Below are 25701 nucleotides of genomic sequence, written 5' to 3'. Positions count from 1 at the left end.
AAACAGTCCAATTTTCCATTGCTAGTTCAAATCATTACTGCCATAGTAAGATTTGCTCCTATCTAACATATCGGTCAAATGTTGAAGAGCAGGATACTCCATGGTTTTAGAAGAAAAAGCAGGTGTCGAGGCGCTGTGGCTTAGATGGTTAAAGCGCCTGTCTAGTAAACAGGAGATCCTGAGTTCGACTCTCAGCAGTGCCTAAGTTTTAGCGCATCCACTGTTGAATTTGTGCCTAGTCTATGAAGACCGCGTCCAGTCTAATTCTAAAAGAAGTTAAAGGCTTCAAGAATCATGACCATCTAGATCTCAATCGATATTTTCTCATCGTCTATAATCCCGTGCTGGTTAAACACACTAATTCTCTTGTATATACTGAGCCTAACATCTGAGTTTTTGGTAGGTGTTTGAGGCATTTGTGAATTATCTTATCCTGTGATTCTAAATTCATGACATCCCACTTCTCATGTGAGTTTCTTTTAAATTTAATAGTTTCAGCTAAAAAGACTGCAAAACAGCCCAATTTTCCATTGCTAGTTCAAATCATTACTGCTATAGTAAGATTTGTTCTTCTTTAACAAATTACTCAAATGTTGAAGAGCAGTGTAGACCATGGTTTTGAAAAAACCAAAACAGCCACTAAGGCATTGTGGCTTAGATGGTTAAAGCACCTGTCTTGTAAACAGGAGATCCTGAGTTCGACTCTCAGCAGTGCCTAGCTTTTAGAGCACCCACTCTTCAATTTGTGCCTAGACTGTGAAGTCTGGGTCCAGTCTAATTCTAAAAGAAGTTAAAGGCTTAAAGAATCAAGACCATCTAGATGTCAGTAGGTTTTTACTCATGGTCTATAATCCCGTGCTGGTTAAACCCATTAATTCTCTTGTTTATACTGAGCCTAACAACTGAGTTCTTGGTAGGTGTTTGTGGCATATCTGAATCATCTTATCCTGTGATTCTTAATTCATGACAACCCACTTCGAATGTGAGTTTCTTTTAAATGTAATAGTTTCAGCTAAAAATAATACAAAACAGTCCAATTTTCCATTGCTAGTTCAAATCATTACTGCCATAGTAAGATTTGCTCCTTTCTAACATATCGGTCAAATGTTGAAGAGCAGGATACTCCATGGTTTTAGAATAAAAAGCAGGTGTCAAGGCGCTGTGGCTTAGATGGTTAAAGCGCCTGTCTAGTAAACAGGAGATCTTGAGTTCGACTCTCAGCAGTGCCTAAGTTTTAGCGCATCCACTGTTGAATTTGTGCCTAGTCTATGAAGACCGCGTCCAGTCTAATTCTAAAAGAAGTTAAAGGCTTCAAGAATCATGACCATCTAGATCTCAATCGATATTTTCTCATCGTCTATAATCCCGTGCTGGTTAAACACACTAATTCTCTTGTTTATACTGAGCCTAACATCTGAGTTCTTGGTAGGTGTTTGTGGCATATCTGAATTATATTATCCTGTGATTCTTAATTGATGACATCCCACTAAGAATGTGAGTTTCTTTTAAATGTAAAAGTTTCAGCTAAAAATACAACAAAACAGCCCAATTTTCCATTGCTAGTTCAAATCATTACTGCTATAGTAAGATTTGTTCTTCTTTAACAAATTACTCAAATGTTGAAGAGCAGTGTAGACCATGGTTTTGAAAAAACCAAAACAGACACTAAGGCATTGTGGCTTAGATGGTTAAAGCGCCTGTCTTGTAAACAGGAGATCCTGAGTTCGACTCTCAGCAGTGCCTAGCTTTTAGAGCACCCACTCTTCAATTTGTGCCTAGACTGTGAAGTCTGGGTCCAGTCTAATTCTAAAAGAAGTTAAAGGCTTAAAGAATCAAGACCATCTAGATGTCAGTAGGTTTTTACTCATGGTCTATAATCCCGTGCTGGTTAAACACACTAATTCTCTTGTTTATACTGAGCCTAACAACTGAGTTCCTGGTAGGTGTTTGTGGCATATCTGAATCATCTTATCCTGTGATTCTTAATTCATGACAACCCACTTCGAATGTGTTTCTTTTAAATGTAATAGTTTCAGCTAAAAATAATACAAACAGCCCAATTTTCCATTGCTAGTTCAAATCGTTACTGCCATAGTAAGATTTGCTCCTTTCTAACATATCGGTCAAATGTTGAAGAGCAGGATACTCTGTGGTTTTAGAACGAACTGCAGGTGTCAAGGCGCTGTGGCTTAGATGGTTAAAGCGCCTGTCTAGTAAACAGGAGATCCTGAGTTCGACTCTCAGCAGTGCCTGAGTTTTAACGCATCCACTGTTGAATTTGTGCCTAGTCTATGAAGACCGCGTCCAGTCTAATTCTAAAAGAAGTTAAAGGCTTCAAGAATCGTGACCATCTAGATCTCAGTAGATTTTTTCTCATCGTCTATAATCCCGTGCTGGTTAAACACACTAATTCTCTTGTTTATACTGAGCCTAACATCTGAGTTCTTGGTAGGTGTTTGTGGCATATCTGAATTATATTATCCTGTGATTCTTAATTGATGACATCCCACTAAGAATGTGAGTTTCTTTTAAATGTAAAAGTTTCAGCTAAAAATACAACAAAACAGCCCAATTTTCCATTGCTAGTTCAAATCATTACTGCTATAGTAAGATTTGCTCCTCTCTAACATATCGTCAAATGTTGAAGAGCAGGGTAGTCCATGGCTTTGCAAACCCTCATAGCCTTTGAGGCGCTGTGGCTTAGTTGGTTAAAGCACCTGTCTAGTAAATAGGAGACCCTGAGTTCGACCCTCAGCAGTGCCTACATTTTAGAGCATCCACTGTTTAATTTGTGCCTAGTCTATGAAGTCCGGGTACTGTCTAATTCTTAAAGAATTTAAAGGCTTAAACAATCATGACCATCTAGATGTCAGTAATTTTGTTCCCATTGCTAGTTTGAATCATTACAGCTATAGTAAGATTTGCTCCTCTCTAACATGTCGGTCAAATGCTGTAGAGCAGGGTACTCCATGGCTCTGGAAAAACACACCAACATCAAGGCGCTGTGGCTTAGTTGGTTAAAGCGCCTGTTTCGTAAACAGGAGATCCTGAGTTCAAATCTCAGCAGTGCCTGACTTTTAGAACATCCACTGTTTAATTTGTGCCTAGTCTATGAACTCCGGGTTCAGTCTAATTCTTAAAGAAGTTAAAGGTTTAAACAATCATGACCATCTACATCCCAGTTGGTTTTTACTCATTGTCTATAACCCCGTGCTGGTTAAACACACTAATTCTCTTGTTTATACTGAGCCTAACATCTGAGTTTTTGGTAGGTGTTTGTGGCATTTGTGAATTATCTTATCCTGTGATTCTTAATTCATGACATCCCACTTCTCATGTGAGTTTCTTTTCAATTTAATAGTTTCAGCTAAAAAGACTGCAAAACAGCCCAATTTTCCATTGCTAGTTCAAATCATTACTGCTATAGTAAGATTTGTTCTTCTCTAACAAATTACTCAAATGTTGAAGAGCAGTGTAGACCATGGTTTTGGAAAAACCAAAACAGCCACTAAGGCATTGTGGCTTAGATGGTTAAAGCGCCTGTCTTGTAAACAGGAGATCCTGAGTTCGACTCTCAGCAGTGCCTAACTTTTAGAGCACCCACTCTTCAATTTGTGCCTAGACTATGAAGTCTGGGTCCAGTCTAATTCTAAAAGAAGTTAAAGGCTTAAAGAATCAAGACCATCTAGATGTCAGTAGGTTTTTACTCATGGTCTATAATCCCGTGCTGGTTAAACCCACTAATTCTCTTCTTTATACTGAGTCTAACAACTGAGTTCTTGGTAGGTGTTTGTGGCATATCTGAATCATCTTATCCTGTGATTCTTAATTCATGACAACCCACGTCGAATGTGAGTTTCTTTTAAATGTAATAGTTTCAGCTAAAAATAATACAAAACAGTCCAATTTTCCATTGCTAGTTCAAATCGTTACTGCCATAGTAAGATTTGCTCCTTTCTAACATATCGGTCAAATGTTGAAGAGCAGGATACACTGTGGTTTTAGAACAAACTGCAGGTGTCAAGGCGCTGTGGCTTAGATGGTTAAAGCGCCTGTCTAGTAAACAGGAGATCCTGAGTTCGACTCTCAGCAGTGCCTAAGTTTTAACGCATCCACTGTTGAATTTGTGCCTAGTCTATGAAGACCGCGTCCAGTCTAATTCTAAAAGAAGTTAAAGGCTTCAAGAATCGTGACCATCTAGATCTCAGTAGATTTTTTCTCATCGTCTATAATCCCGTGCTGGTTAAACACACTAATTCTCTTGTTTATACTGAGCCTAACATCTGAGTTCTTGGTAGGTGTTTGTGGCATATCTGAATTATATTATCCTGTGATTCTTAATTGATCACATCCCACTAAGAATGTGAGTTTCTTTTAAATGTAAAAGTTTCAGCTAAAAATACAACAAAACAGCCCAATTTTCCATTGCTAGTTCAAATCATTACTGCTATAGTAAGATTTGCTCCTCTCTAACATATCGTCAAATGTTGAAGAGCAGGGTAGTCCATGGCTTTGCAAACCCTCGCAGCCTTTGAGGCGCTGTGGCTTAGTTGGTTAAAGCACCTGTATAGTAAATAGGAAACCCTGAGTTCGACCTTCAGCTGTGCCTGCATTTTAGAGCATCCACTGTTTAATTTGTGCCTAGTCTATGAAGTCCGGGTACAGTCTAATTCTTAAAGAATTTAAAGGCTTAAACAATCATGACCATCTAGATGTCAGTAATTTTGTTCCCATTGCTAGTTTGAATCATTACAGCTATAGTAAGATTTGCTCCTCTCTAACATGTCGGTCAAATGCTGTAGAGCAGGGTACTCCATGGCTCTGGAAAAACACACAAACATCAAGGCGCTGTGGCTTAGTTGGTTAAAGCGCCTGTTTTGTAAACATGAGATCCTGAGTTCAAATCTCAGCAGTGCCTGACTTTTAGAACATCCACTGTTTAATTTGTGCCTAGTCTATGAACTCCGGGTTCAGTCTAATTCTTAAAGAAGTTAAAGGTTTAAACAATCATGACCATCTACATCCCAGTTGGTTTTTACTCATTGTCTATAACCCCGTGCTGGTTAAACACACTAATTCTCTTGTTTATACTGAGCCTAACATCTGAGTTTTTGGTAGGTGTTTGTGGCATTAGTGAATTATCTTATCCTGTGATTCTTAATTCATGACATCCCACTTCTCATGTGAGTTTCTTTTCAATTTAATACTTTCAGCTAAAAAGACTGCAAAACAGCCCAATTTTCCATTGCTAGTTCAAATCATTACTGCCATAGTAAGATTTGCTCCTTTCTAACATATCGGTCAAATGTTGAAGAGCAGGATACTCCATGGTTTTAGAAGAAAAAGCAGGTGTCAAGGCGCTGTGGCTTAGATGGTTAAAGCGCCTGTCTAGTAAACAGGAGATCCTGAGTTCGACTCTCAGCAGTGCCTAAGTTTTAGCGCATCCACTGTTGAATTTGTGCCTAGTCTATGAAGACCGCGTCCAGTCTAATTCTAAAAGAAGTTAAAGGCTTCAAGAATCATGACCATCTAGATCTCAATCGATATTTTCTCATCGTCTATAATCCCGTGCTGGTTAAACACACTAATTCTCTTGTTTATACTGAGCCTAACATCTGAGTTCTTGGTAGGTGTTTGTGGCATATCTGAATTATATTATCCTGTGATTCTTAATTCATGACATCCCACTAAGAATGTGAGTTTCTTTTAAATGTAATAGTTTCAGCTAAAAAGAATACAAAACAGGCCAATTTTCAATTGCTAGTTCAAATCGTTACTGCCATAGTAAGATTTGCTCCTTTCTAACATATCGGTCAAATGTTGAAGAGCAGGATACTCCATGGTTTTAGAAGAAAAAGCAGGTGTCACGGCGCTGTGGCTTAGATGGTTAAAGCGCCTTTCTAGTTAACAGGAGATCCTGAGTTCGGCTCTCAGCAGTGCCTAAGTTTTAGCGCATCCACTGTTGAATTTGTGCCTAGCCTATGAAGACCGCGTCCAGTCTAATTCTAAAAGAAGTTAAAGGCTTCAAGGATCATGACCATCTAGATCTCAATCGATATTTTCTCATCGTCTATAATCCCGTGCTGGTTAAACACACTAATTCTCTTGTTTATACTGAGCCTAACATCTGAGTTTTTGGTAGGTGTTTGTGGCATTTGTGAATTATCTTATCCTGTGATTCTTAATTCATGACATCCCACTTCTCATGTGAGTTTCTTTTCAATTTAATAGTTTCAGCTAAAAAGACTGCAAAACAGCCCAATTTTCCATTGCTAGTTCAAATCATTACTGCTATAGTAAGATTTGTTCTTCTCTAACAAATTACTCAAATGTTGAAGAGCAGTGTAGACCATGGTTTTGAAAACCAAAACAGCCACCAAGGCATTGTGGCTTAGATGGTTAAAGCACCTGTCTTGTAAACAGGAGATCCTGAGTTCAACTCTCAGCAATGCCTAGCTTTTAGAGCACCCACTCTTCAATTTGTGCCTAGACTATGAAGTCTGGGTCCAGTCTAATTCTAAAAGAAGTTAAAGGCTTAAAGAATCAAGACCATCTAGATGTCAGTAGGTTTTTACTCATGGTCTATAATCCCGTGCTGGTTAAACACACTAATTCTCTTGTTTATACTGAGCCTAACAACTGAGTTCCTGGTAGGTGTTTGTGGCATATCTGAATCATCTTATCCTGTGATTCTTAATTCATGACAACCCACTTCGAATGTGTTTCTTTTAAATGTAATAGTTTCAGCTAAAAATAATACAAAACAGCCCAATTTTCCATTGCTAGTTCAAATCGTTACTGCCATAGTAAGATTTGCTCCTTTCTAACATATCGGTCAAATGTTGAAGAGCAGGATACTCTGTGGTTTTAGAACGATCTGCAGGTGTCAAGGCGCTGTGGCTTAGATGGTTAAAGCGCCTGTCTAGTAAACAGGAGATCCTGAGTTCGACTCTCAGCAGTGCCTGAGTTTTAACGCATCCACTGTTGAATTTGTGCCTAGTCTATGAAGACCGCGTCCAGTCTAATTCTAAAAGAAGTTAAAGGCTTCAAGAATCGTGACCATCTAGATCTCAGTAGATTTTTTCTCATCGTCTATAATCCCGTGCTGGTTAAACACACTAATTCTCTTGTTTATACTGAGCCTAACAACTGAGTTCCTGGTAGGTGTTTGTGGCATATCTGACTCATCTTATCCTGTGATTCTTAATTCATGACAACCCACTTCGAATGTGAGTTTCTTTTAAATGTAATAGTTTCAGCTAAAAATAATACAAAACAGCCCAATTTTCCATTGCTAGTTCAAATCATTACTGCCATAGTAAGATTTGCTCCTTTCTAACATCAGTCAAATGTTGAAGAGCAGGATACTCCATGGTTTTAGAACAGACTGCAGGTGTCAAGGCGCTGTGGCTTAGATGGTTAAAGCGCCTGTCTAGTAAACAGGAGATCCTGAGTTCGACTCTCAGCAGTGCCTAAGTTTTAACGCATCCACTGTTGAATTTGTGCCTAGTCTATGAAGACCGCGTCCAGTCTAATTCTAAAAGAAGTTAAAGGCTTCAAAAATCGTGACCATCTAGATCTCAGTAGATTTTTTCTCATCGTCTATAATCCCGTGCTGGTTAAACACACTAATTCTCTTGTTTATACTGAGCCTAACATCTGAGTTCTTGGTAGGTGTTTGTGGCATTTGTGAATTATCTTATCCTGTGATTCTTAATTCATGACATCCCACTTCTCATGTGAGTTTCTTTTCAATTTAATAGTTTCAGCTAAAAAGACTGCAAAACAGCCCAATTTTCTATTGCTAGTTCAAATCATTACTGCTAAAGTAAGATTTGTTCTTCTCTAACAAATTACTCAAATGTTGAAGAGCAGTGTAGACCATGGTTTTGGAAAAACCAAAACAGCCACTAAGGCATTGTGGCTTAGATGGTTAAAGCGCCTGTCTTGTAAACAGGAGATCCTGAGTTTGACTCTCAGCAGTGCCTAACTTTTAGAGCACCCACCCTTCAATTTGTGCCTAGACTATGAAGTCTGGGTCCAGTCTAATTCTAAAAGAAGTTAAAGGCTTAAAGAATCAAGACCATCTAGATGTCAGTAGGTTTTTACTCATGGTCTATAATCCCGTGCTGGTTAAACCCACTAATTCTCTTCTTTATACTGAGTCTAACAACTGAGTTCTTGGTAGGTGTTTGTGGCATATCTGAATCATCTTATCCTGTGATTCTTAATTCATGACAACCCACTTCGAATGTGAGTTTCTTTTAAATGTAATAGTTTCAGCTAAAAATAATACAAAACAGTCCAATTTTCCATTGCTAGTTCAAATCATTACTGCCATAGTAAGATTTGCTCCTATCTAACATATCGGTCAAATGTTGAAGAGCAGGATACTCCATGGTTTTAGAAGAAAAAGCAGGTGTCGAGGCTCTGTGGCTTAGATGGTTAAAGCGCCTGTCTAGTAAACAGGAGATCCTGAGTTCGACTCTCAGCAGTGCCTAAGTTTTAGCGCATCCACTGTTGAATTTGTGCCTAGTCTATGAAGACCGCGTCCAGTCTAATTCTAAAAGAAGTTAAAGGCTTCAAGAATCATGACCATCTAGATCTCAATCGATATTTTCTCATCGTCTATAATCCCGTGCTGGTTAAACACACTAATTCTCTTGTTTATACTGAGCCTAACATCTGAGTTCTTGGTAGGTGTTTGTGGCATATCTGAATTATATTATCCTGTGATTCTTAATTGATGACATCCCACTAAGAATGTGAGTTTCTTTTAAATGTAAAAGTTTCAGCTAAAAATACAACAAAACAGCCCAATTTTCCATTGCTAGTTCAAATCATTACTGCTATAGTAAGATTTGCTCCTCTCTAACATATCGTCAAATGTTGAAGAGCAGGGTAGTCCATGGCTTTGCAAACCCTCAAAGCCTTCGAGGCGCTGTGGCTTAGTTGGTTAAAGCACCTGTCTAGTAAATAGGAGACCCTGAGTTCGACCCTCAGCAGTGCCTGCATTTTAGAGCATCCACTGTTTAATTTGTGCCTAGTCTATGAAGTCCGGGTACAGTCTAATTCTTAAAGAATTTAAAGGCTTAAACAATCATGACCATCTAGATGTCAGTAATTTTGTTCCCATTGCTAGTTTGAATCATTACAGCTATAGTAAGATTTGCTCCTCTCTAACATGTCGGTCAAATGCTGTAGAGCAGGGTACTCCATGGCTCTGGAAAAACACACCAACATCAAGGCGCTGTGGCTTAGTTGGTTAAAGCGCCTGTTTCGTAAACAGGAGATCCTGAGTTCAAATCTCAGCAGTGCCTGACTTTTAGAACATCCACTGTTTAATTTGTGCCTAGTCTATGAACTCCGGGTTCAGTCTAATTCTTAAAGAAGTTAAAGGTTTAAACAATCATGACCATCTACATCCCAGTTGGTTTTTACTCATTGTCTATAACCCCGTGCTGGTTAAACACACTAATCCTCTTGTTTATACTGAGCCTAACATCTGAGTTTTTGGTAGGTGTTTGTGGCATTTGTGAATTATCTTATCCTGTGATTCTTAATTCATGACATCCCACTTCTCATGTGAGTTTCTTTTCAATTTAATAGTTTCAGCTAAAAAGACTGCAAAACAGCCCAATTTTCCATTGCTAGTTCAAATCATTACTGCTATAGTAAGATTTGTTCTTCTCTAACAAATTACTCAAATGTTGAAGAGCAGTGTAGACCATGGTTTTGGAAAAACCAAAACAGCCACTAAGGCATTGTGGCTTAGATGGTTAAAGCGCCTGTCTTGTAAACAGGAGATCCTGAGTTCGACTCTCAGCAGTGCCTAACTTTTAGAGCACCCACTCTTCAATTTGTGCCTAGACTATGAAGTCTGGGTCCAGTCTAATTCTAAAAGAAGTTAAAGGCTTAAAGAATCAAGACCATCTAGATGTCAGTAGGTTTTTACTCATGGTCTATAATCCCGTGCTGGTTAAACCCACTAATTCTCTTCTTTATACTGAGTCTAACAACTGAGTTCTTGGTAGGTGTTTGTGGCATATCTGAATCATCTTATCCTGTGATTCTTAATTCATGACAACCCACGTCGAATGTGAGTTTCTTTTAAATGTAATAGTTTCAGCTAAAAATAATACAAAACAGTCCAATTTTCCATTGCTAGTTCAAATCGTTACTGCCATAGTAAGATTTGCTCCTTTCTAACATATCGGTCAAATGTTGAAGAGCAGGATACACTGTGGTTTTAGAACAAACTGCAGGTGTCAAGGCGCTGTGGCTTAGATGGTTAAAGCGCTTGTCTAGTAAACAGGAGATCCTGAGTTCGACTCTCAGCAGTGCCTAAGTTTTAACGCATCCACTGTTGAATTTGTGCCTAGTCTATGAAGACCGCGTCCAGTCTAATTCTAAAAGAAGTTAAAGGCTTCAAGAATCGTGACCATCTAGATCTCAGTAGATTTTTTCTCATCGTCTATAATCCCGTGCTGGTTAAACACACTAATTCTCTTGTTTATACTGAGCCTAACATCTGAGTTCTTGGTAGGTGTTTGTGGCATATCTGAATTATATTATCCTGTGATTCTTAATTGATGACATCCCACTAAGAATGTGAGTTTCTTTTAAATGTAAAAGTTTCAGCTAAAAATACAACAAAACAGCCCAATTTTCCATTGCTAGTTCAAATCATTACTGCTATAGTAAGATTTGCTCCTCTCTAACATATCGTCAAATGTTGAAGAGCAGGGTAGTCCATGGCTTTGCAAACCCTCACAGCCTTTGAGGCGCTGTGGCTTAGTTGGTTAAAGCACCTGTATAGTAAATAGGAAACCCTGAGTTCGACCCTCCGCAGTGCCTGCATTTTAGAGCATCCACTGTTTAATTTGTGCCTAGTCTATGAAGTCCGGGTACAGTCTAATTCTTAATGAATTTAAAGGCTTAAACAATCATGACCATCTAGATGTCAGTAATTTTGTTCCCATTGCTAGTTTGAATCATTACAGCTATAGTAAGATTTGCTCCTCTCTAACATGTCGGTCAAATGCTGTAGAGCAGGGTACTCCATGGCTCTGGAAAAACACACAAACATCAAGGCGCTGTGGCTTAGTTGGTTAAAGCGCCTGTTTCGTAAACAGGAGATCCTGAGTTCAAATCTCAGCAGTGCCTGACTTTTAGAACATCCACTGTTTAATTTGTGCCTAGTCTATTAACTCCGGCTTCAGTCTAATTCTTAAAGAAGTTAAAGGTTTAAACAATCATGACCATCTACATCCCAGTTGGTTTTTACTCATTGTCTATAACCCCGTGCTGGTTAAACACACTAATTCTCTTGTTTATACTGAGCCTAACATCTGAGTTTTTGGTAGGTGTTTGTGGCATTTGTGAATTATCTTATCCTGTGATTCTAAATTCATGACATCCCACTTCTCATGTGAGTTTCTTTTAAATTTAATAGTTTCAGCTAAAAAGACTGCAAAACAGCCCAATTTTCCATTGCTAGTTCAAATCATTACTGCTATAGTAAGATTTGTTCTTCTTTAACAAATTACTCAAATGTTGAAGAGCAGTGTAGACCATGGTTTTGAAAAAACCAAAACAGCCACTAAGGCATTGTGGCTTAGATGGTTAAAGCGCCTGTCTTGTAAACAGGAGATCCTGAGTTCGACTCTCAGCAGTGCCTAGCTTTTAGAGCACCCACTCTTCAATTTGTGCCTAGACTGTGAAGTCTGGGTCCAGTCTAATTCTAAAAGAAGTTAAAGGCTTAAAGAATCAAGACCATCTAGATGTCAGTAGGTTTTTACTCATGGTCTATAATCCCGTGCTGGTTAAACCCATTAATTCTCTTGTTTATACTGAGCCTAACAACTGAGTTCTTGGTAGGTGTTTGTGGCATATCTGAATCATCTTATCCTGTGATTCTTAATTCATGACAACCCACTTCGAATGTGAGTTTCTTTTAAATGTAATAGTTTCAGCTAAAAATAATACAAAACAGTCCAATTTTCCATTGCTAGTTCAAATCATTACTGCCATAGTAAGATTTGCTCCTTTCTAACATATCGGTCAAATGTTGAAGAGCAGGATACTCCATGGTTTTAGAATAAAAAGCAGGTGTCAAGGCGCTGTGGCTTAGATGGTTAAAGCGCCTGTCTAGTAAACAGGAGATCCTGAGTTCGACTCTCAGCAGTGCCTAAGTTTTAGCGCATCCACTGTTGAATTTGTGCCTAGTCTATGAAGACCGCGTCCAGTCTAATTCTAAAAGAAGTTAAAGGCTTCAAGAATCATGACCATCTAGATCTCAATCGATATTTTCTCATCGTCTATAATCCCGTGCTGGTTAAACACACTAATTCTCTTGTTTATACTGAGCCTAACATCTGAGTTCTTGGTAGGTGTTTGTGGCATATCTGAATTATATTATCCTGTGATTCTTAATTGATGACATCCCACTAAGAATGTGAGTTTCTTTTAAATGTAAAAGTTTCAGCTAAAAATACAACAAAACAGCCCAATTTTCCATTGCTAGTTCAAATCATTACTGCTATAGTAAGATTTGTTCTTCTTTAACAAATTACTCAAATGTTGAAGAGCAGTGTAGACCATGGTTTTGAAAAAACCAAAACAGACACTAAGGCATTGTGGCTTAGATGGTTAAAGCGCCTGTCTTGTAAACAGGAGATCCTGAGTTCGACTCTCAGCAGTGCCTAGCTTTTAGAGCACCCACTCTTCAATTTGTGCCTAGACTGTGAAGTCTGGGTCCAGTCTAATTCTAAAAGAAGTTAAAGGCTTAAAGAATCAAGACCATCTAGATGTCAGTAGGTTTTTACTCATGGTCTATAATCCCGTGCTGGTTAAACCCATTAATTCTCTTGTTTATACTGAGCCTAACAACTGAGTTCTTGGTAGGTGTTTGTGGCATATCTGAATCATCTTATCCTGTGATTCTTAATTCATGACAACCCACTTCGAATGTGAGTTTCTTTAAATGTAATAGTTTCAGCTAAAAATAATACAAAACAGTCCAATTTTCCATTGCTAGTTCAAATCATTACTGCCATAGTAAGATTTGCTCCTTTCTAACATATCGGTCAAATGTTGAAGAGCAGGATACTCCATGGTTTTAGAAGAAAAAGCAGGTGTCAAGGCGCTGTGGCTTAGATGGTTAAAGCGCCTGTCTAGTAAACAGGAGATCCTGAGTTCGACTCTCAGCAGTGCCTAAGTTTTAGCGCATCCACTGTTGAATTTGTGCCTAGTCTATGAAGACCGCGTCCAGTCTAATTCTAAAAGAAGTTAAAGGCTTCAAGAATCATGACCATCTAGATCTCAATCGATATTTTCTCATCGTCTATAATCCCGTGCTGGTTAAACACACTAATTCTCTTGTTTATACTGAGCCTAACATCTGAGTTCTTGGTAGGTGTTTGTGGCATATCTGAATTATATTATCCTGTGATTCTTAATTGATGACATCCCACTAAGAATGTGAGTTTCTTTTAAATGTAAAAGTTTCAGCTAAAAATACAACAAAACAGCCCAATTTTCCATTGCTAGTTCAAATCATTACTGCTATAGTAAGATTTGCTCCTCTCTAACATATCGTCAAATGTTGAAGAGCAGGGTAGTCCATGGCTTTGCAAACCCTCATAGCCTTTGAGGCGCTGTGGCTTAGTTGGTTAAAGCACCTGTCTAGTAAATAGGAGACCCTGAGTTCGACCCTCAGCAGTGCCTACATTTTAGAGCATCCACTGTTTAATTTGTGCCTAGTCTATGAAGTCCGGGTACAGTCTAATTCTTAAAGAATTTAAAGGCTTAAACAATCATGACCATCTAGATGTCAGTAATTTTGTTCCCATTGCTAGTTTGAATCATTACAGCTATAGTAAGATTTGCTCCTCTCTAACATGTCGGTCAAATGCTGTAGAGCAGGGTACTCCATGGCTCTGGAAAAACACACCAACATCAAGGCGCTGTGGCTTAGTTGGTTAAAGCGCCTGTTTCGTAAACAGGAGATCCTGAGTTCAAATCTCAGCAGTGCCTGACTTTTAGAACATCCACTGTTTAATTTGTGCCTAGTCTATGAACTCCGGGTTCAGTCTAATTCTTAAAGAAGTTAAAGGTTTAAACAATCATGACCATCTACATCCCAGTTGGTTTTTACTCATTGTCTATAACCCCGTGCTGGTTAAACACACTAATTCTCTTGTTTATACTGAGCCTAACATCTGAGTTTTTGGTAGGTGTTTGTGGCATTTGTGAATTATCTTATCCTGTGATTCTTAATTCATGACATCCCACTTCTCATGTGAGTTTCTTTTCAATTTACCGTATTTGCTCGATTATAAGACGAGGTTTTTTTCAGAGCAAATGCTCTGAAAAATACCCCTCGTCTTATAATCGGGGTCATCTTCTAATCAGACCTCAAATAGAGGTCTGATTAGGAGACTAAGATCCAGATCCCCCGCACCGCTGCAGGGGACCTGGATCCTCCTGTCGTCGCCCCCCCCCCCCACACACACACTTACCGGTGCTTCCGGAGGTGAAGTTGGCAGCGGGGGTTTGTATGCGTCCGTCGCAAATACCTTCCCCGACTGTCAGAGATCAGAGTTCAAGAGTTCCTGATCTCTGACAGCCGGGGAAGGTATTTGCGACGGACGCATACAAACCCCCGCTGCCAACTCCACCTCCTTCCGGCTGCCGCGGAATGAGACGTCAACCCGCTGCCCCGGCAATACAGCAGGAAATTGGAAGCACCGGTAGGTAAGTAAGTAAGTAAGTGTGTGTGTGTGTGTGTGTGTGTGTGTGTAGGGCATTTCTGGAATGCCTTACACCCCTATATGCCACTCTGGCACTTAGGGGGTTAAAAGGCATATTATGGGGCAGAGTGGCATATAGGGAGGTATAAGGCATTTCAGGAGGCAGAGTGGCGTTAAGGGGGCATTTAATAGTGCACTCTGCCTCCTGAAATGCCTTATACCTCCCTATATGCCACTCTGCCACATAATATGCCTTTTAACCCCCTAAATGCCAGAGTGGCATATAGGGGTATAAGGCATTTCTGGAGGCAGAGTGCTCTATATAATGCCTTTTAACTCCCTTAATGCCACTCTGCCTCCTGGAATGCCTTATACCTCCCTATATGCCACTCTGCCCCATAATATGCATTTTAACCCCCTAAATGCCAGAATGGGATATAGGGGTATAAGGCATTTCTGGAGGCAGAGTGGCACATAGGGGGTCAAAAGGCATACCATGGGGCACAGTGGCATATAGAGGGTTAAAAGGCATATCATGGGCCACAGTGCCATATTGGTGTGGCAAGCCTGGGGGCAGATGTGCGTAACTGGGGGACAGGTTGGAAAATACAAGAAATAAAAACAAAAAAAAAAATATTTTTCTCAATCATAGCTTTTATTAAAAAAAATAGTTTACATGAATTAACATTTACTGGTAAAACTTTTTTCCTTTAGGGTCGTCTTATATTCAGGCTTATTCTTTTTTTCCTAAGTTAATATTCAGATTTTGGGGGGTCGTCTTATAATCAGGGTCGTCTTATAATCGAGCAAATACGGTAATAGTTTCAGCTAAAAAGACTGCAAAACAGCCCAATTTTCCATTGCTAGTTCAAATCATTACTGCTATAGTAAGATTTGTTCTTCTCTAACAAATTACTCAAATGTTGAAGAGCAGTGTAGACCATGGTTTTGGAAAAACCAAAACAGCCACTAAGGCATTGTGGCTTAGATGGTTAAAGCGCCTGTCTTGTAAACAGGAGATCCTGAGTTCGCCTCTCATCAGTGCCTAACTTTTAGAGCACCCACTCTTCAATTTGTGCCTAGACTATGAAGTCTGGGTCCAGTCTAATTCTAAAAGAAGTTAAAGGCTTAAAGAATCAAGACCATCTAGATGTCAGTAGGTTTTTACTCATGGTCTATAATCCCGTGCTGGTTAAACCCACTAATTCTCTTCTTTATACTGAGTCTAACAACTGAGTTCTTGGTAGGTGTTTGTGGCATATCTGAATCATCTTATCCTGTGATTCTTAATTCATGACAACCCACTTCGAATGTGAGTTTCTTTTAAATGTAATAGTTTCAGCTAAAAATAATACAAAACAGTCCAATTTTCCATTGCTAGTTCAAATCATTACTGCCATAGTAAGATTTGCTCCTTTCTAACATATCGGTCAAATGTTGAAGAGCAGGATACTCCATGGTTTTAGAAGAAAAAGCAGGTGTCAAGGCGCTGTGGCTTAGATGGTTAAAGCGCCTGTCTAGTAAACAGGAGATCCTGAGTTCGACTCTCAGCAGTGCCTAGGTTTCAGCGCATCCACTGTTGAATTTGTGCCTAGTCTATGAAGACCGCGTCCAGTCTAATTCTAAAAGAAGTTAAAGGCTTCAAGAATCATGACCATCTAGATCTCAATCGATATTTTCTCATCGTCTATAATCCCGTGCTGGTTAAACACAATAATTCTCTTGTTTATACTGAGCCTAACATCTGAGTTTTTGGTAGGTGTTTGTGGCATTTGTGAATTATCTTATCCTGTGATTCTAAATTCATGACATCCCACTTCTCATGTGAGTTTCTTTTAAATTTAATAGTTTCAGCTAAAAAGACTGCAAAACAGCCCAATTTTCCATTGCTAGTTCAAATCATTACTGCTATAGTAAGATTTGTTCTTCTTTAACAAATTACTCAAATGTTGAAGAGCAGTGTAGACCATGGTTTTGAAAAAACCAAAACAGCCACTAAGGCATTGTGGCTTAGATGGTTAAAGCGCCTGTCTTGTAAACAGGAGATCCTGAGTTCGACTCTCAGCAGTGCCTAGCTTTTAGAGCACCCACTCTTCAATTTGTGCCTAGACTGTGAAGTCTGGGTCCAGTCTAATTCTAAAAGAAGTTAAAGGCTTAAAGAATCAAGACCATCTAGATGTCAGTAGGTTTTTACTCATGGTCTATAATCCCGTGCTGGTTAAACCCATTAATTCTCTTGTTTATACTGAGCCTAACAACTGAGTTCTTGGTAGGTGTTTGTGGCATATCTGAATCATCTTATCCTGTGATTCTTAATTCATGACAACCCACTTCGAATGTGAGTTTCTTTTAAATGTAATAGTTTCAGCTAAAAATAATACAAAACAGTCCAATTTTCCATTGCTAGTTCAAATCATTACTGCCATAGTAAGATTTGCTCCTTTCTAACATATCGGTCAAATGTTGAAGAGCAGGATACTCCATGGTTTTAGAATAAAAAGCAGGTGTCAAGGCGCTGTGGCTTAGATGGTTAAAGCGCCTGTCTAGTAAACAGGAGATCCTGAGTTCGACTCTCAGCAGTGCCTAAGTTTTAGCGCATCCACTGTTGAATTTGTGCCTAGTCTATGAAGACCGCGTCCAGTCTAATTCTAAAAGAAGTTAAAGGCTTCAAGAATCATGACCATCTAGATCTCAATCGATATTTTCTCATCGTCTATAATCCCGTGCTGGTTAAACACACTAATTCTCTTGTTTATACTGAGCCTAACATCTGAGTTCTTGGTAGGTGTTTGTGGCATATCTGAATTATATTATCCTGTGATTCTTAATTGATGACATCCCACTAAGAATGTGAGTTTCTTTTAAATGTAAAAGTTTCAGCTAAAAATACAACAAAACAGCCCAATTTTCCATTGCTAGTTCAAATCATTACTGCTATAGTAAGATTTGTTCTTCTTTAACAAATTACTCAAATGTTGAAGAGCAGTGTAGACCATGGTTTTGAAAAAACCAAAACAGACACTAAGGCATTGTGGCTTAGATGGTTAAAGCGCCTGTCTTGTAAACAGGAGATCCTGAGTTCGACTCTCAGCAGTGCCTAGCTTTTAGAGCACCCACTCTTCAATTTGTGCCTAGACTGTGAAGTCTGGGTCCAGTCTAATTCTAAAAGAAGTTAAAGGCTTAAAGAATCAAGACCATCTAGATGTCAGTAGGTTTTTACTCATGGTCTATAATCCCGTGCTGGTTAAACCCATTAATTCTCTTGTTTATACTGAGCCTAACAACTGAGTTCTTGGTAGGTGTTTGTGGCATATCTGAATCATCTTATCCTGTGATTCTTAATTCATGACAACCCACTTCGAATGTGAGTTTCTTTAAATGTAATAGTTTCAGCTAAAAATAATACAAAACAGTCCAATTTTCCATTGCTAGTTCAAATCATTACTGCCATAGTAAGATTTGCTCCTTTCTAACATATCGGTCAAATGTTGAAGAGCAGGATACTCCATGGTTTTAGAAGAAAAAGCAGGTGTCAAGGCGCTGTGGCTTAGATGGTTAAAGCGCCTGTCTAGTAAACAGGAGATCCTGAGTTCGACTCTCAGCAGTGCCTAAGTTTTAGCGCATCCACTGTTGAATTTGTGCCTAGTCTATGAAGACCGCGTCCAGTCTAATTCTAAAAGAAGTTAAAGGCTTCAAGAATCATGACCATCTAGATCTCAATCGATATTTTCTCATCGTCTATAATCCCGTGCTGGTTAAACACACTAATTCTCTTGTTTATACTGAGCCTAACATCTGAGTTCTTGGTAGGTGTTTGTGGCATATCTGAATTATATTATCCTGTGATTCTTAATTGATGACATCCCACTAAGAATGTGAGTTTCTTTTAAATGTAAAAGTTTCAGCTAAAAATACAACAAAACAGCCCAATTTTCCATTGCTAGTTCAAATCATTACTGCTATAGTAAGATTTGCTCCTCTCTAACATATCGTCAAATGTTGAAGAGCAGGGTAGTCCATGGCTTTGCAAACCCTCGTAGCCTTTGAGGCGCTGTGGCTTAGTTGGTTAAAGCACCTGTCTAGTAAATAGGAGACCCTGAGTTCGACCCTCAGCAGTGCCTACATTTTAGAGCATCCACTGTTTAATTTGTGCCTAGTCTATGAAGTCCGGGTACAGTCTAATTCTTAAAGAATTTAAAGGCTTAAACAATCATGACCATCTAGATGTCAGTAATTTTGTTCCCATTGCTAGTTTGAATCATTACAGCTATAGTAAGATTTGCTCCTCTCTAACATGTCGGTCAAATGCTGTAGAGCAGGGTACTCCATGGCTCTGGAAAAACACACCAACATCAAGGCGCTGTGGCTTAGTTGGTTAAAGCGCCTGTTTCGTAAACAGGAGATCCTGAGTTCGAATCTCAGCAGTGCCTGACTTTTAGAACATCCACTGTTTAATTTGTGCCTAGTCTATGAACTCCGGGTTCAGTCTAATTCTTAAAGAAGTTAAAGGTTTAAACAATCATGACCATCTACATCCCAGTTGGTTTTTACTCATTGTCTATAACCCCGTGCTGGTTAAACACACTAATTCTCTTGTTTATACTGAGCCTAACATCTGAGTTTTTGGTAGGTGTTTGTGGCATTTGTGAATTATCTTATCCTGTGATTCTTAATTCATGACATCCCACTTCTCATGTGAGTTTCTTTTCAATTTAATAGTTTCAGCTAAAAAGACTGCAAAACAGCCCAATTTTCCATTGCTAGTTCAAATCATTACTGCTATAGTAAGATGTGTTCTTCTCTAACAAATTACTCAAATGTTGAAGAGCAGTGTAGACCATGGTTTTGGAAAAACCAAAACAGCCCCTAAGGCATTGTGGCTTAGATGGTTAAAGCGCCTGTCTTGTAAACAGGAGATCCTGAGTTCGACTCTCAGCAGTGCCTAACCTTTAGAGCACCCACTCTTCAATTTGTGCCTAGACTATGAAGTCTGGGTCCAGTCTAATTCTAAAAGAAGTTAAAGGCTTAAAGAATCAAGACCATCTAGATGTCAGTAGGTTTTTACTCATGGTCTATAATCCCGTGCTGGTTAAACCCACTAATTCTCTTCTTTATACTGAGTCTAACAACTGAGTTCTTGGTAGGTGTTTGTGGCATATCTGAATCATCTTATCCTGTGATTCTTAATTCATGACAACCCACTTCGAATGTGAGTTTCTTTTAAATGTAATAGTTTCAGCTAAAAATAATACAAAACAGTCCAATTTTCCATTGCTAGTTCAAATCATTACTGCCATAGTAAGATTTGCTCCTTTCTAACATATCGGTCAAATGTTGAAGAGCAGGATACTCCATGGTTTTAGAAGAAAAAGCAGGTGTCAAGGCGCTGTGGCTTAGATGGTTAAAGCGCCTGTCTAGTAAACAGGAGATCCTGAGTTCGACTCTCAGCAGTGCCTAAGTTTTAGCGCATCCACTGTTGAATTTGTGCCTAGTCTATGAAGACCGCGTCCAGTCTAATTCTAAAAGAAGTTAAAGGCTTCAAGAATCATGACCATCTAGATCTCAATCGATATTTTCTCATCGTCTATAATCCCCTGCTGGTTAAACACACTAACTCTCTTGTTTATACTGAGCCTAACATCTAAGTTTTTGGTAGGTGTTTGTGGCATTTGTGAATTATCTTATCCTGTGATTCTTAATTCATGACATCCCACTTCTCATGTGAGTTTCTTTTCAATTTAATAGTTTCAGCTAAAAAGACTGCAAAACAGCCCAATTTTCCATAGCTAGTTCAAATCATTACTGCTATAGTAAGATTTGTTCTTCTCTAACAAATTACTCAAATGTTGAAGAGCAGTGTAGACCATGGTTTTGAAAACCAAAACAGCCACCAAGGCATTGTGGCTTAGATGGTTAAAGCGCCTGTCTTGTAAACAGGAGATCCTGAGTTCAACTCTCAGCAATGCCTAGCTTTTAGAGCACCCACTCTTCAATTTGTGCCTAGACTATGAAGTCTGGGTCCAGTCTAATTCTAAAAGAAGTAAAAGGCTTAAAGAATCAAGACCATCTAGATGTCAGTAGGTTTTTACTCATGGTCTATAATCCCGTGCTGGTTAAACACACTAATTCTCTTGTTTATACTGAGCCTAACAACTGAGTTCCTGGTAGGTGTTTGTGGCATATCTGAATCATCTTATCCTGTGATTCTTAATTCATGACAACCCACGTCGAATGTGAGTTTCTTTTAAATGTAATAGTTTCAGCTAAAAATAATACAAAACAGCCCAATTTTCCATTGCTAGTTCAAATCATTACTGCCATAGTAAGATTTGCTCCTTTCTAACATATCAGTCAAATGTTGAAGAGCAGGATACTCCATGGTTTTAGAACAGACTGCAGGTGTCAAGGCACTGTGGCTTAGATGGTTAAAGCGCCTGTCTAGTAAACAGGAGATCCTGAGTTTGACTCTCAGCAGTGCCTAAGTTTTAACGCATCCACTGTTGAATTTGTGCCTAGTCTATGAAGACCGCGTCCAGTCTAATTCTAAAAGAAGTTAAAGGCTTCAATAATCGTGACCATCTAGATCTCAGTAGATTTTTTCTCATCGTCTATAATCCCGTGCTGGTTAAACACACTAATTCTCTTGTTTATACTGAGCCTAACATCTGAGTTCTTGGTAGGTGTTTGTGGCATATCTGAATCATCTTATCCTGTGATTCTTAATTCATGACAACCCACGTCGAATGTGAGTTTCTTTTAAATGTAATAGTTTCAGCTAAAAATAATACAAAACAGCCCAATTTTCCATTGCTAGTTCAAATCATTACTGCCATAGTAAGATTTGCTCCTTTCTAACATATCAGTCAAATGTTGAAGAGCAGGATACTCCATGGTTTTAGAACAGACTGCAGGTGTCAAGGCGCTGTGGCTTAGATGGTTAAAGCGCCTGTCTAGTAAACAGGAGATCCTGAGTTTGACTCTCAGCAGTGCCTAAGTTTTAACGCATCCACTGTTGAATTTGTGCCTAGTCTATGAAGACCGCGTCCAGTCTAATTCTAAAAGAAGTTAAAGGCTTCAATAATCGTGACCATCTAGATCTCAGTAGATTTTTTCTCATCGTCTATAATCCCGTGCTGGTTAAACACACTAATTCTCTTGTTTATACTGAGCCTAACATCTGAGTTCTTGGTAGGTGTTTGTGGCATATCTGAATTATATTATCCTGTGATTCTTAATTAATGACATCCCACTAAGAATGTGAGTTTCTTTTAAATGTAAAAGTTTCAGCTAAAAATACAACAAAACAGCCCAATTTTCCATTGCTAGTTCAAATCATTACTGCTATAGTAAGATTTGCTCCTCTCTAACATATCGTCAAATGTTGAAGAGCAGGGTAGTCCATGGCTTTGCGAGCCCTCATAGCCTTTGAGGCGCTGTGGCTTAGTTGGTTAAAGCACCTGTCTAGTAAATAGGAGACCCTGAGTTCGACCCTCAGCAGTGCCTGCATTTTAGAGCATCCACTGTTTAATTTGTGCCTAGTCTATGAAGTCCGGGTACAGTCTAATTCTTAAAGAATTTAAAGGCTTAAACAATCATGACCATCTAGATGTCAGTAATTTTGTTCCCATTGCTAGTTTGAATCATTACAGCTATAGTAAGATTTGCTCCTCTCTAACATGTCGGTCAAATGCTGTAGAGCAGGGTACTCCATGGCTCTGGAAAAACACACCAACATCAAGGCGCTGTGGCTTAGTTGGTTAAAGCGCCTGTTTCGTAAACAGGAGATCCTGAGTTCAAATCTCAGCAGTGCCTGACTTTTAGAACATCCACTGCTTAATTTGTGCCTAGTCTATGAACTCCGGGTTCAGTCTAATTCTTAAAGAAGTTAAAGGTTTAAACAATCATGACCATCTACATCCCAGTTGGTTTTTACTCATTGTCTATAACCCCGTGCTGGTTAAACACACTAATTCTCTTGTTTATACTGAGCCTAACATCTGAGTTTTTGGTAGGTGTTTGTGGCATTTGTGAATTATCTTATCCTGTGATTCTTAATTCATGACATCCCACTTCTCATATGAGTTTCTTTTCAATTTAATAGTTTCAGCTAAAAAGACTGCAAAACAGCCCAATTTTCCATTGCTAGTTCAAATCATTACTGCTATAGTAAGATTTGTTCTTCTCTAACAAATTACTCAAATGTTGAAGAGCAGTGTAGACCATGGTTTTGGAAAAACCAAAACAGCCACTAAGGCATTGTGGCTTAGATGGTTAAAGCGCCTGTCTTGTAAACAGGAGATCCTGAGTTCGACTCTCAGCAGTGCCTAACTTTTAGAGCACCCACTCTTCAATTTGTGCCTAGACTATGAAGTCTGGGTCCAGTCTAATTCTAAAAGAAGTTAAAGGCTTAAAGAATCAAAACCATCTAGATGTCAGTAGGTTTTTACTCATGGTCTATAATCCCGTGCTGGTTAAACCCACTAATTCTCTTCTTTATACTGAGTCTAACAACTGAGTTCTTGGTAGGTGTTTGTGGCATATCTGAATCATCTTATCCTGTGATTCTTAATTCATGACAACCCACTTCGAATGTGAGTTTCTTTTAAATGTAATAGTTTCAGCTAAAAATAATACAAAACAGTCCAATTTTCCATTGCTAGTTCAAATCATTACTGCCATAGTAAGATTTGCTCCTTTCTAACATATCGGTCAAATGTTGAAGAGCAGGATACTCCATGGTTTTAGAAGAAAGAGCAGGTGTCAAGGCGCTGTGGCTTAGATGGTTAAAGCGCCTGTCTAGTAAACAGGAGATCCTGGGTTCGACTCTCAGCAGTGCCTAAGTTTTAGCGCATCCACTGTTGAATTTGTGCCTAGTCTATGAAGACCGCGTCCAGTCTAATTCTAAAAGAAGTTAAAGGCTTCAAGAATCATGACCATCTAGATCTCAATCGATATTTTCTCATCGTCTATAATCCCGTGCTGGTTAAACACACTAACTCTCTTGTTTATACTGAGCCTAACATCTGAGTTCTGAGTTCCCACTAAGAATGTGAGTTTCTTTTAAATGTAATAGTTTCAGCTAAAAATACAACAAAACAGCCAAATTTTCCATTGCTAGTTCAAATCATTACTGCTATAGTAAGATTTGCTCCTCTCTAACATATCGTCAAATGTTGAAGAGCAGGGTAGTCAATGGCTTTGCAAAACATCACAGCCTTCGAGGCGCTGTGGCTTAGTTGGTTAAAGCGCTTGTCTAGTAAACAGGAGATCCTGAGTTCTACTCTTACCAGTGCCTAGATTTTAGAGCATCCACTGTTTAATTTGTGCCTAGTCTATGAAGTCCGGTTACAGTCTAATTCTTAAAGAAGTTAAAGGCTTAAACAATCATGACCATCTAGATGTCAGTAATTTTGTCCCCATTGCTAGTTTGAATCATTACTGCTATAGTAAGATTTGCTCCTCTCTAACATGTCGGTCAAATGTTGTAGAGCAGGGTACTCCATGGTTTTAGAGCAAAAGCAGGTGTTAAGGCATTGTGGTTTAGATGGTTAAAGTGCCTGTCTTGTAAACAGGAGATCCTGAGTTCGACTCTCAGCAGTGCCTAGTGTTTAGAGCACCCACTCTTCAATTTGTGCCTAGACTATGAAGTCTGGCTCCAGTCTTATTTGAAAAGAACTTAAAGGCTTAAAGAATCATCACCATCTAGATCTCAATCAATATTTTCTCATCGTCTATAATCCCGTGCTGGTTAAACACACTAATTATCTTGTTTATCCAGACCCTCTTGAGAACTCTCAAGCTCCTCCTTCTGGTACGGTCAATGGAGCCCAGCTCACTAATCAGTGATGAGTAAAAAAAAATAAAACACATTTTTAAAAAAAAATGTAAAACATTTTTTCGGCTAGGTTTCCACTTGGGTTTTTGTCCGGCGTTTTTTTCTTGATGAAAAACGCCAGAAAAACTGCCAAGAAAACTGCCGCTGCATTTACCTGCGTTTTGGCGTTTTTTCTGCAGTTTTTTCTGGCGTTTTAGCCTTTCTGTGGAAATTGCTTTTTTTGACCTTAGGCAGTTTTTCCAGCCTTTACAAGTTAGAAGTTTCACCCAGCTAAAAGGGATTAGGATAAATGGCAAGTATCTGCCCTCTCCTGATGTCATTTACTTGGTAGACCCTTTTGTCTCTTTTCTGTGGTTTGTAAGGCATGCTTTATTCCGAATGTCTGCTCCTCTGGGAAGATTGGCCCCAAATGATGGTGCAAATCGTTTGCTGTTGCTTTTGGAACGCAGGATCCGGTCGCGTATGTTTGTTTGTAATGGCATGTTTGTTCCAAATGGTGTAAAATTCAATATGAACCAGTCCAGGACTTTGTTTTGTGTGAAACTGTTTGTTTTCAGCCTGTTTCTCGTAGGACACACAGATACTGGGTCCATCCTCTGCATTGTAACTGTGGAAAAAACGCCATAAAAAACGCCAAGGCAATAAACCCACATGGCTTTTTCATGGCGTTTTTTCTCTCCCATAGACTTCTATTGGAGAAAAAAAGCCAAGATTTCTTGCAAAAAACGCCAGAGTGTCAACATGCTGCAATTTTGAAAAACTGCCACAGAGCCCAAAAAAGCAGAAAAACGCCAAAGAGGACTGAAAAAACGCCAAACAGAAAAACGCCAAGTGGAAATGGCATTTTGCGATTTCCTATTGAATTACAGCTAACATCTGGCTGCAGCCGTTTTTCACAAAAAAAACGCCAGGTGGCGCTATTGGCGTTTTTATAGGCGTTTTTAGCAAAAAAAAAAACAAATGGAAACCTAGCTTTAAAAAATTATTGTTCAAAAATGTTAAAAAAATGTAAAAAACATTGAAAAAACATGAAAAAATCTCCACTGTCACCAAAAAAAAATAAGTTTTTATTATTATGATTTATGTATTAACCCCTTAAGGACAATAGGGGTT

The 25701-nt window shown here is 38.9% G+C and overlaps 44 non-coding genes across 44 annotated transcripts; all 44 read left to right on the top strand.

Annotated features, from left to right (window-relative positions):
• The first annotated feature begins 129 nt into the window (after nucleotides 1-129).
• TRNAT-AGU (transfer RNA threonine (anticodon AGU)) lies at nucleotides 130-203 on the top strand. Its single transcript has one exon. It is a non-coding gene; the product is annotated as a tRNA-Thr (tRNA).
• A 440-nt stretch (nucleotides 204-643) lies between these two features.
• Nucleotides 644-717, top strand: TRNAT-UGU (transfer RNA threonine (anticodon UGU)). Its single transcript has one exon. It is a non-coding gene; the product is annotated as a tRNA-Thr (tRNA).
• Nucleotides 718-1155: 438 nt separating this feature from the next.
• On the top strand, nucleotides 1156-1229 carry TRNAT-AGU (transfer RNA threonine (anticodon AGU)). The gene has a single exon. It is a non-coding gene; the product is annotated as a tRNA-Thr (tRNA).
• Nucleotides 1230-1669: 440 nt separating this feature from the next.
• TRNAT-UGU (transfer RNA threonine (anticodon UGU)) lies at nucleotides 1670-1743 on the top strand. Its single transcript has one exon. It is a non-coding gene; the product is annotated as a tRNA-Thr (tRNA).
• A 435-nt stretch (nucleotides 1744-2178) lies between these two features.
• Nucleotides 2179-2252, top strand: TRNAT-AGU (transfer RNA threonine (anticodon AGU)). Its single transcript has one exon. It is a non-coding gene; the product is annotated as a tRNA-Thr (tRNA).
• A 437-nt stretch (nucleotides 2253-2689) lies between these two features.
• Nucleotides 2690-2763, top strand: TRNAT-AGU (transfer RNA threonine (anticodon AGU)). Its single transcript has one exon. It is a non-coding gene; the product is annotated as a tRNA-Thr (tRNA).
• A 235-nt stretch (nucleotides 2764-2998) lies between these two features.
• Nucleotides 2999-3072, top strand: TRNAT-CGU (transfer RNA threonine (anticodon CGU)). The gene has a single exon. It is a non-coding gene; the product is annotated as a tRNA-Thr (tRNA).
• Nucleotides 3073-3512: 440 nt separating this feature from the next.
• On the top strand, nucleotides 3513-3586 carry TRNAT-UGU (transfer RNA threonine (anticodon UGU)). The gene has a single exon. It is a non-coding gene; the product is annotated as a tRNA-Thr (tRNA).
• Nucleotides 3587-4024: 438 nt separating this feature from the next.
• TRNAT-AGU (transfer RNA threonine (anticodon AGU)) lies at nucleotides 4025-4098 on the top strand. The gene has a single exon. It is a non-coding gene; the product is annotated as a tRNA-Thr (tRNA).
• A 746-nt stretch (nucleotides 4099-4844) lies between these two features.
• On the top strand, nucleotides 4845-4918 carry TRNAT-UGU (transfer RNA threonine (anticodon UGU)). The gene has a single exon. It is a non-coding gene; the product is annotated as a tRNA-Thr (tRNA).
• A 438-nt stretch (nucleotides 4919-5356) lies between these two features.
• TRNAT-AGU (transfer RNA threonine (anticodon AGU)) lies at nucleotides 5357-5430 on the top strand. The gene has a single exon. It is a non-coding gene; the product is annotated as a tRNA-Thr (tRNA).
• A 950-nt stretch (nucleotides 5431-6380) lies between these two features.
• On the top strand, nucleotides 6381-6454 carry TRNAT-UGU (transfer RNA threonine (anticodon UGU)). The gene has a single exon. It is a non-coding gene; the product is annotated as a tRNA-Thr (tRNA).
• A 436-nt stretch (nucleotides 6455-6890) lies between these two features.
• On the top strand, nucleotides 6891-6964 carry TRNAT-AGU (transfer RNA threonine (anticodon AGU)). Its single transcript has one exon. It is a non-coding gene; the product is annotated as a tRNA-Thr (tRNA).
• A 436-nt stretch (nucleotides 6965-7400) lies between these two features.
• On the top strand, nucleotides 7401-7474 carry TRNAT-AGU (transfer RNA threonine (anticodon AGU)). Its single transcript has one exon. It is a non-coding gene; the product is annotated as a tRNA-Thr (tRNA).
• A 440-nt stretch (nucleotides 7475-7914) lies between these two features.
• Nucleotides 7915-7988, top strand: TRNAT-UGU (transfer RNA threonine (anticodon UGU)). The gene has a single exon. It is a non-coding gene; the product is annotated as a tRNA-Thr (tRNA).
• Nucleotides 7989-8426: 438 nt separating this feature from the next.
• TRNAT-AGU (transfer RNA threonine (anticodon AGU)) lies at nucleotides 8427-8500 on the top strand. The gene has a single exon. It is a non-coding gene; the product is annotated as a tRNA-Thr (tRNA).
• A 437-nt stretch (nucleotides 8501-8937) lies between these two features.
• On the top strand, nucleotides 8938-9011 carry TRNAT-AGU (transfer RNA threonine (anticodon AGU)). Its single transcript has one exon. It is a non-coding gene; the product is annotated as a tRNA-Thr (tRNA).
• A 235-nt stretch (nucleotides 9012-9246) lies between these two features.
• TRNAT-CGU (transfer RNA threonine (anticodon CGU)) lies at nucleotides 9247-9320 on the top strand. The gene has a single exon. It is a non-coding gene; the product is annotated as a tRNA-Thr (tRNA).
• A 440-nt stretch (nucleotides 9321-9760) lies between these two features.
• TRNAT-UGU (transfer RNA threonine (anticodon UGU)) lies at nucleotides 9761-9834 on the top strand. The gene has a single exon. It is a non-coding gene; the product is annotated as a tRNA-Thr (tRNA).
• A 438-nt stretch (nucleotides 9835-10272) lies between these two features.
• Nucleotides 10273-10346, top strand: TRNAT-AGU (transfer RNA threonine (anticodon AGU)). The gene has a single exon. It is a non-coding gene; the product is annotated as a tRNA-Thr (tRNA).
• Nucleotides 10347-11092: 746 nt separating this feature from the next.
• On the top strand, nucleotides 11093-11166 carry TRNAT-CGU (transfer RNA threonine (anticodon CGU)). The gene has a single exon. It is a non-coding gene; the product is annotated as a tRNA-Thr (tRNA).
• Nucleotides 11167-11606: 440 nt separating this feature from the next.
• Nucleotides 11607-11680, top strand: TRNAT-UGU (transfer RNA threonine (anticodon UGU)). The gene has a single exon. It is a non-coding gene; the product is annotated as a tRNA-Thr (tRNA).
• Nucleotides 11681-12118: 438 nt separating this feature from the next.
• Nucleotides 12119-12192, top strand: TRNAT-AGU (transfer RNA threonine (anticodon AGU)). The gene has a single exon. It is a non-coding gene; the product is annotated as a tRNA-Thr (tRNA).
• A 440-nt stretch (nucleotides 12193-12632) lies between these two features.
• On the top strand, nucleotides 12633-12706 carry TRNAT-UGU (transfer RNA threonine (anticodon UGU)). The gene has a single exon. It is a non-coding gene; the product is annotated as a tRNA-Thr (tRNA).
• Nucleotides 12707-13143: 437 nt separating this feature from the next.
• Nucleotides 13144-13217, top strand: TRNAT-AGU (transfer RNA threonine (anticodon AGU)). Its single transcript has one exon. It is a non-coding gene; the product is annotated as a tRNA-Thr (tRNA).
• A 437-nt stretch (nucleotides 13218-13654) lies between these two features.
• Nucleotides 13655-13728, top strand: TRNAT-AGU (transfer RNA threonine (anticodon AGU)). The gene has a single exon. It is a non-coding gene; the product is annotated as a tRNA-Thr (tRNA).
• A 235-nt stretch (nucleotides 13729-13963) lies between these two features.
• Nucleotides 13964-14037, top strand: TRNAT-CGU (transfer RNA threonine (anticodon CGU)). Its single transcript has one exon. It is a non-coding gene; the product is annotated as a tRNA-Thr (tRNA).
• Nucleotides 14038-16238: 2201 nt separating this feature from the next.
• TRNAT-AGU (transfer RNA threonine (anticodon AGU)) lies at nucleotides 16239-16312 on the top strand. The gene has a single exon. It is a non-coding gene; the product is annotated as a tRNA-Thr (tRNA).
• A 440-nt stretch (nucleotides 16313-16752) lies between these two features.
• TRNAT-UGU (transfer RNA threonine (anticodon UGU)) lies at nucleotides 16753-16826 on the top strand. The gene has a single exon. It is a non-coding gene; the product is annotated as a tRNA-Thr (tRNA).
• Nucleotides 16827-17264: 438 nt separating this feature from the next.
• Nucleotides 17265-17338, top strand: TRNAT-AGU (transfer RNA threonine (anticodon AGU)). Its single transcript has one exon. It is a non-coding gene; the product is annotated as a tRNA-Thr (tRNA).
• Nucleotides 17339-17778: 440 nt separating this feature from the next.
• TRNAT-UGU (transfer RNA threonine (anticodon UGU)) lies at nucleotides 17779-17852 on the top strand. Its single transcript has one exon. It is a non-coding gene; the product is annotated as a tRNA-Thr (tRNA).
• A 437-nt stretch (nucleotides 17853-18289) lies between these two features.
• Nucleotides 18290-18363, top strand: TRNAT-AGU (transfer RNA threonine (anticodon AGU)). Its single transcript has one exon. It is a non-coding gene; the product is annotated as a tRNA-Thr (tRNA).
• Nucleotides 18364-18800: 437 nt separating this feature from the next.
• TRNAT-AGU (transfer RNA threonine (anticodon AGU)) lies at nucleotides 18801-18874 on the top strand. The gene has a single exon. It is a non-coding gene; the product is annotated as a tRNA-Thr (tRNA).
• Nucleotides 18875-19109: 235 nt separating this feature from the next.
• TRNAT-CGU (transfer RNA threonine (anticodon CGU)) lies at nucleotides 19110-19183 on the top strand. The gene has a single exon. It is a non-coding gene; the product is annotated as a tRNA-Thr (tRNA).
• Nucleotides 19184-19623: 440 nt separating this feature from the next.
• Nucleotides 19624-19697, top strand: TRNAT-UGU (transfer RNA threonine (anticodon UGU)). Its single transcript has one exon. It is a non-coding gene; the product is annotated as a tRNA-Thr (tRNA).
• A 438-nt stretch (nucleotides 19698-20135) lies between these two features.
• On the top strand, nucleotides 20136-20209 carry TRNAT-AGU (transfer RNA threonine (anticodon AGU)). The gene has a single exon. It is a non-coding gene; the product is annotated as a tRNA-Thr (tRNA).
• Nucleotides 20210-20647: 438 nt separating this feature from the next.
• TRNAT-UGU (transfer RNA threonine (anticodon UGU)) lies at nucleotides 20648-20721 on the top strand. The gene has a single exon. It is a non-coding gene; the product is annotated as a tRNA-Thr (tRNA).
• Nucleotides 20722-21159: 438 nt separating this feature from the next.
• On the top strand, nucleotides 21160-21233 carry TRNAT-AGU (transfer RNA threonine (anticodon AGU)). Its single transcript has one exon. It is a non-coding gene; the product is annotated as a tRNA-Thr (tRNA).
• A 438-nt stretch (nucleotides 21234-21671) lies between these two features.
• TRNAT-AGU (transfer RNA threonine (anticodon AGU)) lies at nucleotides 21672-21745 on the top strand. The gene has a single exon. It is a non-coding gene; the product is annotated as a tRNA-Thr (tRNA).
• Nucleotides 21746-22182: 437 nt separating this feature from the next.
• TRNAT-AGU (transfer RNA threonine (anticodon AGU)) lies at nucleotides 22183-22256 on the top strand. Its single transcript has one exon. It is a non-coding gene; the product is annotated as a tRNA-Thr (tRNA).
• A 235-nt stretch (nucleotides 22257-22491) lies between these two features.
• Nucleotides 22492-22565, top strand: TRNAT-CGU (transfer RNA threonine (anticodon CGU)). Its single transcript has one exon. It is a non-coding gene; the product is annotated as a tRNA-Thr (tRNA).
• A 440-nt stretch (nucleotides 22566-23005) lies between these two features.
• Nucleotides 23006-23079, top strand: TRNAT-UGU (transfer RNA threonine (anticodon UGU)). Its single transcript has one exon. It is a non-coding gene; the product is annotated as a tRNA-Thr (tRNA).
• A 438-nt stretch (nucleotides 23080-23517) lies between these two features.
• On the top strand, nucleotides 23518-23591 carry TRNAT-AGU (transfer RNA threonine (anticodon AGU)). Its single transcript has one exon. It is a non-coding gene; the product is annotated as a tRNA-Thr (tRNA).
• A 691-nt stretch (nucleotides 23592-24282) lies between these two features.
• On the top strand, nucleotides 24283-24356 carry TRNAT-UGU (transfer RNA threonine (anticodon UGU)). Its single transcript has one exon. It is a non-coding gene; the product is annotated as a tRNA-Thr (tRNA).
• Nucleotides 24357-25701: the final 1345 nt, after the last annotated feature.

Source organism: Spea bombifrons, chromosome 2 (genome assembly GCF_027358695.1).
Source record: "Spea bombifrons isolate aSpeBom1 chromosome 2, aSpeBom1.2.pri, whole genome shotgun sequence".
Classification (NCBI taxonomy): Eukaryota; Metazoa; Chordata; class Amphibia; order Anura; family Pelobatidae; genus Spea; species Spea bombifrons.
This window is presented reverse-complemented; position numbering and strand designations above follow the sequence as displayed.